This window comes from Aythya marila, assembly GCF_965140915.1.
Source record: "Aythya marila genome assembly, chromosome: 33".
Lineage (NCBI taxonomy): Eukaryota > Metazoa > Chordata > Aves > Anseriformes > Anatidae > Aythya > Aythya marila.
In genome coordinates, this window is record NC_139074.1 from 781,594 (window position 1) to 790,838 (window position 9,245).

A 9,245-nucleotide genomic window follows, 5' to 3' on the forward strand; every position below is an offset into this window, starting at 1 on the left:
CAAAATCTGAAGGCATTTGAGGTGTCGCAATGTGCTGAGAAAGTTTTCCCTCTCAGTATGCCATTTTTCTTATCATTTGCAGTGCAGCAGTCTGCAAGACTGAGTGAGTGTCTGGCCCCAAACCCAAAGAAAATGAGTTCTTGTCATATAATAAGAATCTGTACTCTCTCACCAAGTGTTTTTGCTTTACTTTTCTTCAGAGGAACAAGCAGCAGAGCTGGGTGAGTGCCCATCCCTCCCCCAAATGAAGGCATTTGGGTTCTACCAGTGGGCATTTTGAGAAGGCAAGATGTCCCTTTCCATCATGCTTTCTTTTTCTTTTGTTTGACAGTGAGGAAGGATTCAGAACTCAGTGAGTATCCTGCACCACAACAAACAGTATGGGGTCCAGCAATAGAATGAGAAGCTCTCCCCTCTCATCGGGTATTTCTTTTCTCTCCCCCTCTTTTTTATTTTTCTTCAGAGGAACAAGCAGCAGAGCTGGGTGAGTGCCCATCCCTCCCCCAGATGAAGGCATTTGGGTTCTACCAGTGGGCATTTTGAGAAGGCAAGATGTCCTTTTCTATCGTGCTTTCCTTTCCCTTTTGTTTGGCAGAGAAAAAAGATGCAAAGCTCAGTGAGTATCCTGCAGCATAACAAAGCAGTTTGGGGTTCAGGCATGGGGTGAGAAGCTCTCCCCTCTGATCAGGCATTGCTTTTGCTTTCTTTTCCAGAGGAACAAGCTGCTGAGAACGGTGAGTACTCTTGAGCTTGAGCCCAAGGGCAATGTCAAGGCAATGTGCAGGGGAGGGTGGGCAGCTGGGACAGAGCAGCCCAGGGCTGGCCCCTCAGCCTGACGGGGGAGTGGGGAGTGCGGGGCTGCCCTGGGCACGGGACACAGCCGGGATGGCTGAAAGGAACGGGGATCAAGGTTGGGATGGGGAGCAAGCTGCGGGGCTGCCCCACTCTACACTGATGCTTCCAGGACAGGGACGTCCTCCACCTGCTCCCCATTCACTTCCACTTGTCTTTTGGTGGCATCGTACTGAAAGCTGCACAAGTTTCTGTGCTGGTTGTTCTGCTTGCACAAGCCATGCTCCCAGATGAACTTCACTCACTATTAGTCTGCTCCCTCCTTTGGGAGCAAAGTTATATTTGGCCACTTCCAAGAAGAATAAATTTGGGGGCATAGCCATGGGAGCAGGCATATGACGAGAAGCTGTCCCCTCTGATCATGCATTGCTTTTGCCTTTCCTTTCCAGAACAAAAAGATAAAAGGCTGGGTGAGTGTCCCTCCCCAAAATTAAGGAACTTGGGGTCTTCCCATGGAAGCAGCCATGGGATGAGAAGTTGTCCCCTCTGATCATGCATTGTTTTTGCTTTCCTTTTGCAGCGGAACTGAAAGCAGAGCTGGGTGAGTGTCCCTCCCCAATGGAAAGAACTTCATGTCTTCTAATGGGAGCTATGGCAGGAGAAGCTTTCCCCTCTGATCATGCATTGCTTTTCTCTTTCTTTTGCAGAGGACAAGAATGCAAGGCTGGGTAAGTCTCCATCATCATCTGAAAGTATTTGGGGTCATTGCAATGGGATGGGAGGCTGTTCCCTCTCACCATGACCTTCTTCTCATTTCTAGCACACAAATCTGCAGGACTGCGTGAGTGTCTGGCCCCAAACCCAAAGAAAATGAGTTCTTGTCATATAATAAGAATCTGTACTCTCTCACCAAGTGTTTTTGCTTTACTTTTCTTCAGAGGAACAAGCAGCAGAGCTGGGTGAGTGCCCATCCCTCCCCCAAATGAAGGCATTTGGGTTCTACCAGTGGGCATTTTGAGAAGGCAAGATGTCCTTTTCTATCGTGCTTTCCTTTCCCTTTTGTTTGGCAGAGAAAAAAGATGCAAAGCTCAGTGAGTATCCTGCAGCATAACAAAGCAGTTTGGGGTTCAGGCATGGGGTGAGAAGCTCTCCCCTCTGATCAGGCATTGCTTTTGCTTTCTTTTCCAGAGGAACAAGCTGCTGAGAACGGTGAGTACTCTTGAGCTTGAGCCCAAGGGCAATGTCAAGGCAATGTGCAGGGGAGGGTGGGCAGCTGGGACAGAGCAGCCCAGGGCTGGCCCCTCAGCCTGACGGGGGAGTGGGGAGTGCGGGGCTGCCCTGGGCACGGGACACAGCCGGGATGGCTGAAAGGAACGGGGATCAAGGTTGGGATGGGGAGCAAGCTGCGGGGCTGCCCCACTCTACACTGATACTTCCAGGACAGGGACGTCCTCCACCTGCTCCCCATTCACTTCCACTTGTCTTTTGGTGGCATCGTACTGAAAGCTGCACAAGTTTCTGTGCTGGTTGTTCTGCTTGCACAAGCCATGCTCCCAGATGAACTTCACTCACTATTAGTCTGCTCCCTCCTTTGGGAACAAAGTTATATTTGGCCACTTCCTAGAAGAATAAATTTGGGGGCATAGCCATGGGAGCAGGCATATGACGAGAAGCTGTCCCCTCTGATCATGCATTGCTTTTGCCTTTCCTTTCCAGAACAAAAAGATAAAAGGCTGGGTGAGTGTCCCTCCCCAAAATTAAGGAACTCCGGGTCTTCCCGTGGAAGCAGCCATGGGATGAGAAGTTGTCCCCTCTGATCATGCATTGCCTTTGCTTTCCTTTTGCAGTGGAACTGAAAGCAGAGCTGGGTGAGTGTCCCTCCCCAGTGGAAAGAACTTCATGTCTTCTAATGGGAGCTATGGCAGGAGAAGCTTTCCCCTCTGATCATGCATTGCTTTTCTCTTTCTTTTGCAGAGGACAAGAATGCAAGGCTGGGTAAGTCTCCATCATCATCTGAAAGTATTTGGGGTCATTGCAATGGGATGGGAGGCTGTTCCCTCTCACCATGACTTTCTTCTCATTTCTAGCACACAAATCTGCAAGACTACGTGAGTGTCTGGCCCCAAACCCAAAGAAAATGAGTTCTTGTCATATAATAAGAATCTGTACTCTCTCACCAAGTGTTTTTGCTTTACTTTTCTTCAGAGGAACAAGCAGCAGAGCTGGGTGAGTGCCCATCCCTCCCCCAGATGAAGGCATTTGGGTTCTACCAGTGGGCATTTTGAGAAGGCAAGATGTCCTTTTCTATCGTGCTTTCCTTTCCCTTTTGTTTGGCAGAGAAAAAAGATGCAAAGCTCAGTGAGTATCCTGCAGCATAACAAAGCAGTTTGGGGTTCAGGCATGGGGTGAGAAGCTCTCCCCTCTGATCAGGCATTGCTTTTGCTTTCTTTTCCAGAGGAACAAGCTGCTGAGAACGGTGAGTACTCTTGAGCTTGAGCCCAAGGGCAATGTCAAGGCAATGTGCAGGGGAGGGTGGGCAGCTGGGACAGAGCAGCCCTGGGCTGGCCCCTCAGCCTGACGGGGGAGTGGGGAGTGCGGGGCTGCCCTGGGCACGGGACACAGCCGGGATGGCTGAAAGGAACGGGGATCAAGGTTGGGATGGGGAGCAAGCTGCGGGGCTGCCCCACTCTACACTGATGCTTCCAGGACAGGGACGTCCTCCACCTGCTCCCCATTCACTTCCACTTGTCTTTTGGTGGCATCGTACTGAAAGCTGCACAAGTTTCTGTGCTGGTTGTTCTGCTTGCACAAGCCATGCTCCCAGATGAACTTCACTCACTATTAGTCTGCTCCCTCCTTTGGGAACAAAGTTATATTTGGCCACTTCCAAGAAGAATAAATTTGGGGGCATAGCCATGGGAGCAGGCATATGACGAGAAGCTGTCCCCTCTGATCATGCATTGCTTTTGCCTTTCCTTTCCAGAACAAAAAGATAAAAGGCTGGGTGAGTGTCCCTCCCCAAAATTAAGGAACTTGGGGTCTTCCCATGGAAGCAGCCATGGGATGAGAAGTTGTCCCCTCTGATCATGCATTGCCTTTGCTTTCCTTTTGCAGCGGAACTGAAAGCAGAGCTGGGTGAGTGTCCCTCCCCAACAGAAAGAACTTCATGTCTTCCAATGGGAGCTATGGGAGGAAAACCTTTCCACTCTGATCACGCATTGCTTTTCTCTTTCTTTTGCAGAGGACAAGAATGCAAGGCTGGGTAAGTCTCCATCATCATCTGAAAGTATTTGGGGTCATTGCAATGGGATAGGAGGCTGTTCCCTCTCACCATGATTTTCTTCTCATTTCTAGAGCGCCAATCTGCAAGACTGCGTGAGTGTCTGGCCCCAATCCCAAAGAATATGACTTCGTGTCATGTAATGAGAATCTGTACTCTCTCACCAAGCATTTTTGCTTTTCTTTTACAGAGAAGCAAGCTACAGATCTGGGTGAGTGTCCCTCCTGAAAATGTTGGAATTTCGGCCCGATTGGTGGGCAGTGTGGGATGGGAACTTGTCCCTTTCTATCATGCATTCTTTTTGCTTTTGTTTGACAGAGAGCAAGGATACACAACGCAGTGAGTATCCTGCACCACAACAGACAGTATGGGGTCCAGTGATAGAATGCGAAGCTCTCCCCTCTCATCAGGCATTTCTTTTTTCTCCCCCTCTTTTTTTCTTTTCTTCAGTGGATCGGGTAGAAAAGATGCGTGAGTGTCCTCGGCAACGCAAACGCGATGTGCAGGGGAGGGTAGGCAACTGGGACAGAGCAGCCCAGGGCAGGCCCCTCACCCTGACGGGGGAGTGGGGATTGCACGGCTGCCCTGGGCATGGCACACAGTCGGGTGGCTGAAGGGAACGGGGATCAAGGTTGGGACAGGAAGCGAGTTGCGGGGCTGCCCCGCTCTGCACTGATGCTTCCAGGATAGGAACGTCCTCTATATGTACCATTCACTTCCACTTGTCTTTTGGTGGCATTGTACTGAAAGTTGGACAAGCTGTTCAGCTCTTAAAGCAGCACGAAGACACGATACAGCGGTTCTTCAACCAGGGAGCACCTCTCACAGGCTTGCCCTGTGCTGCTGTCGAAGGAGGTTTTGCAGAGGAAACGAATGTAAGTCTGGGTAAGTCTCCATCTGCATCTGGAAGTATTTGGGGTCATTGCAATGGGACGGGAAGCTGTTCCCTCTCGCCATGATTTTCTTCTCATTTCTAGCGCACCAATCTGCAAGATTGTGTGAATCTCTGTTCCCAAACCCAAAGAAAATGGGTTCATGTCATGTAATGAGAATCTGTACTCTCTTACTAAGTGTTTTTGCTTTTCTTTTGCAGAGGATCTAACTGAAGAGCTGGGTGAGTGCCCATCCCTTCCCCAAATGAAGGCGTTTGGGTTCTACCAGTGGGCATTTTGAGAAGGCAAGATGTCCCTTTCCATCATGCTTTCTTTTCCTTTTGTTTGGCAGAGAATAAAGATGCAAAGCTCAGTGAGTATCCTGCACCATAACAAAGCAGTATGGGGTTCAGGCATGGGGCGAGAAGCTCTCCCCTCTCATCAGACATTGCTTTTGCTTTCTTTTCCAGAGGAACAAGCTGCTGAGAAGGGTGAGTGTTCCTGAGCTTGAGCCCAAGGACAACGTCAAGGCAATGTGCAGGGGAGGGTGGGCAGCTGGGACAGAGCAGACCAGGGCTGGCCCCTCACAAAACCCACACCCACTGGGCACCAGCTGTGGGCTGTGACCAGCTCTCCCCTCTCCTTCCAGCATGGAGAAGTTTTCTGATGTCTCATAATACAGGTAGGTGTGCATTGGGTTGCAATCTGCGGTGCTTCTCCTTCCCTTGTTGGGCCATGTTCAGGAGCCAAGAGGTGCCCCATCTCCTGCCCCGTGGGGCAGCTCCTGGCCCCGAGCTGGGGAAAGCCTGCCCAGGGCTGAGCTCTGCCCGTGATGGCCTGGCTCCTTCTGTCCCTGCAGTGAAAGTGACCCTGGATCCTGACACGGCTCATCCTCTGCTCGTCTTGTCTCAGGACAAGAGCAGTGTGAGATGGGAAAGTGAACGGCAGCAGGTGCCCAACGCCCCGGAGAGATTTGACACTAGTTGCTGCGTTCTGGGCCGTGAGGAGTTCAGAGAGGGGAGGCACTGCTGGTTGGTGGAGGTGGAGGGAGAGGGGCTAAAGCATTCAGCGTGGGCTGTGGGGGTGGCCAGGGCATCTGTGAAGAGGAAGGGGTGGATCAACATGAGCCCTAAAGAAGGGATCTGGGCTGTGCAGTACTGTTATGAATATCTCAAATCTCTAACATCTCCTCCCACCCCCTTGTCCCTGTCCCCTGTCCCCACGAGGATCTGGGTCTGTCTTGACTGTGCCCAGGGGCAGGTGTCTTTTATAAACCATGACAATTGGGTCGAGATCTTCACTTTCACAGATGTCTTGCTGAAAGGGGAGGGCATGCGCCCCTGGTTCTGGCTGGGGACAAATGCCCAGCTGTGCCTGAGGGACAGCACCCTGTAGACCCTGTCCCCAGCCCTGCGGAGCTCCTGCCCTTCTCCAGCCACTCCTGCATCACCTCTCCTTCATCCTGCAGGAGCAGTGCAGGAATAAGGGGCAGTGGGGCCAGGGGCTGCCCTGTGTTTCTCCCTGCACGCTGTGACCTGCAGCAGATGGTGGGGGTACTGACTTCAGGCAGCCCTTTTACTTCGTTTTTGGGAACCCTGTTTCTAACTCCAGTGAAGAATTTGGCTTTGGGTGTGAAAGCATGAAGTATATAGCAGGAATTTAGATGTAAAAGAATTAGTAATACTACTTGTAAATGAATAAATCAACTTCTGAACATGGAAAATCCCAGTGTGTGAATATTTTAAATCATTATTGAAGGAAGCTGCATACCCCCAAAAGAACAGGAAACTTGAAGTGGCAGGGCAGAAAAGTCCAGTGGAAGCTGGATTTGAGCTGGAGCATGGCTACAGTGGGGGGCCACGAAGCTGTTCTCATGGTTGGATGCTCTGGGACCAGGATGCTGCAGGGCTGGGATGCTTTCTGAGTTGGATGCTGTGGGAGGGCTTGGGGGAGGCAGGATGCCGTGGAATCCATCCCATGAAGGACAGGGAAAAGCACAGGAAAGGACTGGGTCTGTGGGAATCTTGAAGAAAGTGGAGCTCAGGGAGCTGTGGTGCTTTGGGCTCTGCCTTGCACACGTCTCATGTGCTGGGGCACAAGCCCTGCTGGCACCCATGGGTCTCACCCTGCCTCTGAGCCCCAGCGGGCAGCACAGGGGCTGCAGCAGCTCTCATTGCTCCTCTCCCCTCTGCTTGCAAACCCCAGGGCAAGGGATGTGGTCATTGTGTGCTGCTGGCCAGTGCAGGCCGCCTTTGCCTCCTAGGTTGGGGTTGCTCTGTGCCTGGTGCTGAGCATGAGCAGCCTGTGGGGGCTATTTGTTCCCCCCTGTGGAGCACAACAAGGCCTAGCAGCAAAAGAACTGTGGCAAGTGTACCCTGGGGTGAATTGAGCACGGCATTGCTCGTCGGTTGAGGGAAGTGATTGTCCCGCTCTGTTCTGCGCTGGTGCGGCCTCATCTCGAGTACTGTGTGCAGTTCTGGGCACCACAGTACGAAGAGGACTTTAAACTGTTGGAGAGTGTCCAGAGGAGGGCGACGAAGATGGCTGAGGGCACTGGGCCTGTTCAGCCTGAAGAACAGGAGGCTGAGGGGAGACCTCATCATGGTCTACAACTTCCTCTCGAGGGGGAGTGGAGAGGCAGGTGACCTATTCTCTGTAAACACCAGTGATAGGACCCATGGGAATGGCATTAAGCTGAGGCAGGGGAAGTTTAGTCTGGACATCAGGAGAGGGTTCTTCACCAAGAGGGTGGTTGCACACTGGAACAGGCTCCCCAGGGAAGCAGTCACTGCACCAAGCCTGTCTGAATTTAAAAAGCATTTGGACTGTGCACTTAGTCACAGGGTCTAAACTTTTGGGCAGACCTGTGCGGTGCCAGGAGTTGGACTTGATGATCCTTATGGGTTCCTTCCAACTCGGGATATTCTACGATTCTATGATTCTGTGACATAAAGTTTTGCACAGGAAGATGGAGTCTGGCAGTGGCATTTGCTGGGTGCTTTCTGTCCTGAGGCTTTGCTGCCTGGGAAGGCGTCTTGCGGTAGACCATCTCCTTGGTGTTGGTCCTGGGAGTCAGAGCCAGGAGGAACTGAAGCTCCAGCTGCCCCACTTCCCCAGCTGGTGCCTGGGACCCCCTTGTTCCACCTGGGTCATTGCCCTGCCCTGGGGGCACCCAAAGAGCTTCCAGCCTCCATCACACAGGCTCTGCAGAGGCTGTGCCCACAGGAGGCATCACCAGCTCCTGGAAGTCTTCCAAGCAGAGGCAGCAGGTGGCCTCAGACTTCAGCCCTAGATCAAAGAATCATTGAAGTTGGTGTGGTGGCTTTACTGTGCTCGGCAGCTAAACACCACAACTGCTGTCTCACTCCCCCTCCCTACATGAGGAAGGGAAGAAGTAAAGTAAAGAACAGCTCACAGGTTGAGGTAAGGATAACTTAATTAAAGGGAAAAAAAATATTAAGGAAATGTTATTGTTAACTAAGCAATTTAATTAAAGGGGAAAAAAAAAAAAGAAAAAAGGAAAAAGGGGAAAAAGAAAACAGGAAAAAAGGAAAGGGGAAAAGGGAGGGGGAGAGGGAAAAACAAACAAACAAACAAATCCAATAAAGGCTATGTGGAAGTGCAGAGGAAAGAAATTACTCTCTACTTCCCACAAATGAGCGATGATTGACCATGGTATGGAATATCCCTTTGGTTGGTTTAGGTCAGCATGCTCTGGTGAGGTTTCCTCTCTCACTTTTTTGCCCACCCCCTGGGAGGGTTAGAGAGAGTCCCGATGCTGTGCCAGCACTGCTCAGCAGCAGACACAACACTGGTGTGATACCACTGCTGTTCTAGCTCCAAGTGCAGAGCACAGCACTGTATGGGCTGCTGCAGGGAAAGTTAACATCCCAGCCAGACCCAGTACAGTTGGAAAAGACCTCTAAGGTCATCACTGCTACGCCACTGCCATGCCTGCAAAATGCCTTCCAAGTATGCAAGGATAGAGTCATTTTCCACTGCAAAAACACCTTCTGCTGCAAAATCACATTTTTGTTTCTCACATCTGGGCCAACCACCTCTCTGCCACCACTATTACCCACTAAACCATGTCCCTAAGCACCACGTCCAACCTTTCCTTAAACGCCCCCAGGGACAGTGACTCCACCAACTCCCAGGACAACCCCTTCCAATGCCTAACCATTCTTTCTGAGAAGAAATTTCTGCACTCCTGGCTCACGTCTCCTTGGTGCTGCAGGAGCAGGGCAAGAATGAGGGGCAGTGGATCCAGAGGCTGCCCCACACACCTCCCTGCATGCTGA

General features: G+C 51.4%; 2 long non-coding RNA genes across 2 annotated transcripts; both read left to right on the forward strand.

The window, feature by feature from the left end:
- The first annotated feature begins 3,081 nt into the window (after positions 1 to 3,081).
- On the forward strand, positions 3,082 to 4,052 carry LOC309889194. Its single transcript, XR_014319204.1, has 5 exons — positions 3,082 to 3,150; positions 3,248 to 3,268; positions 3,776 to 3,796; positions 3,907 to 3,927; positions 4,034 to 4,052. It is a non-coding gene; the product is annotated as an uncharacterized lncRNA (long non-coding RNA).
- Positions 4,053 to 4,389: 337 nt separating this feature from the next.
- On the forward strand, positions 4,390 to 4,927 carry LOC309889197. Its single transcript, XR_014319207.1, has 3 exons — positions 4,390 to 4,411; positions 4,523 to 4,543; positions 4,823 to 4,927. It is a non-coding gene; the product is annotated as an uncharacterized lncRNA (long non-coding RNA).
- The last annotated feature ends 4,318 nt before the right edge of the window (positions 4,928 to 9,245 follow it).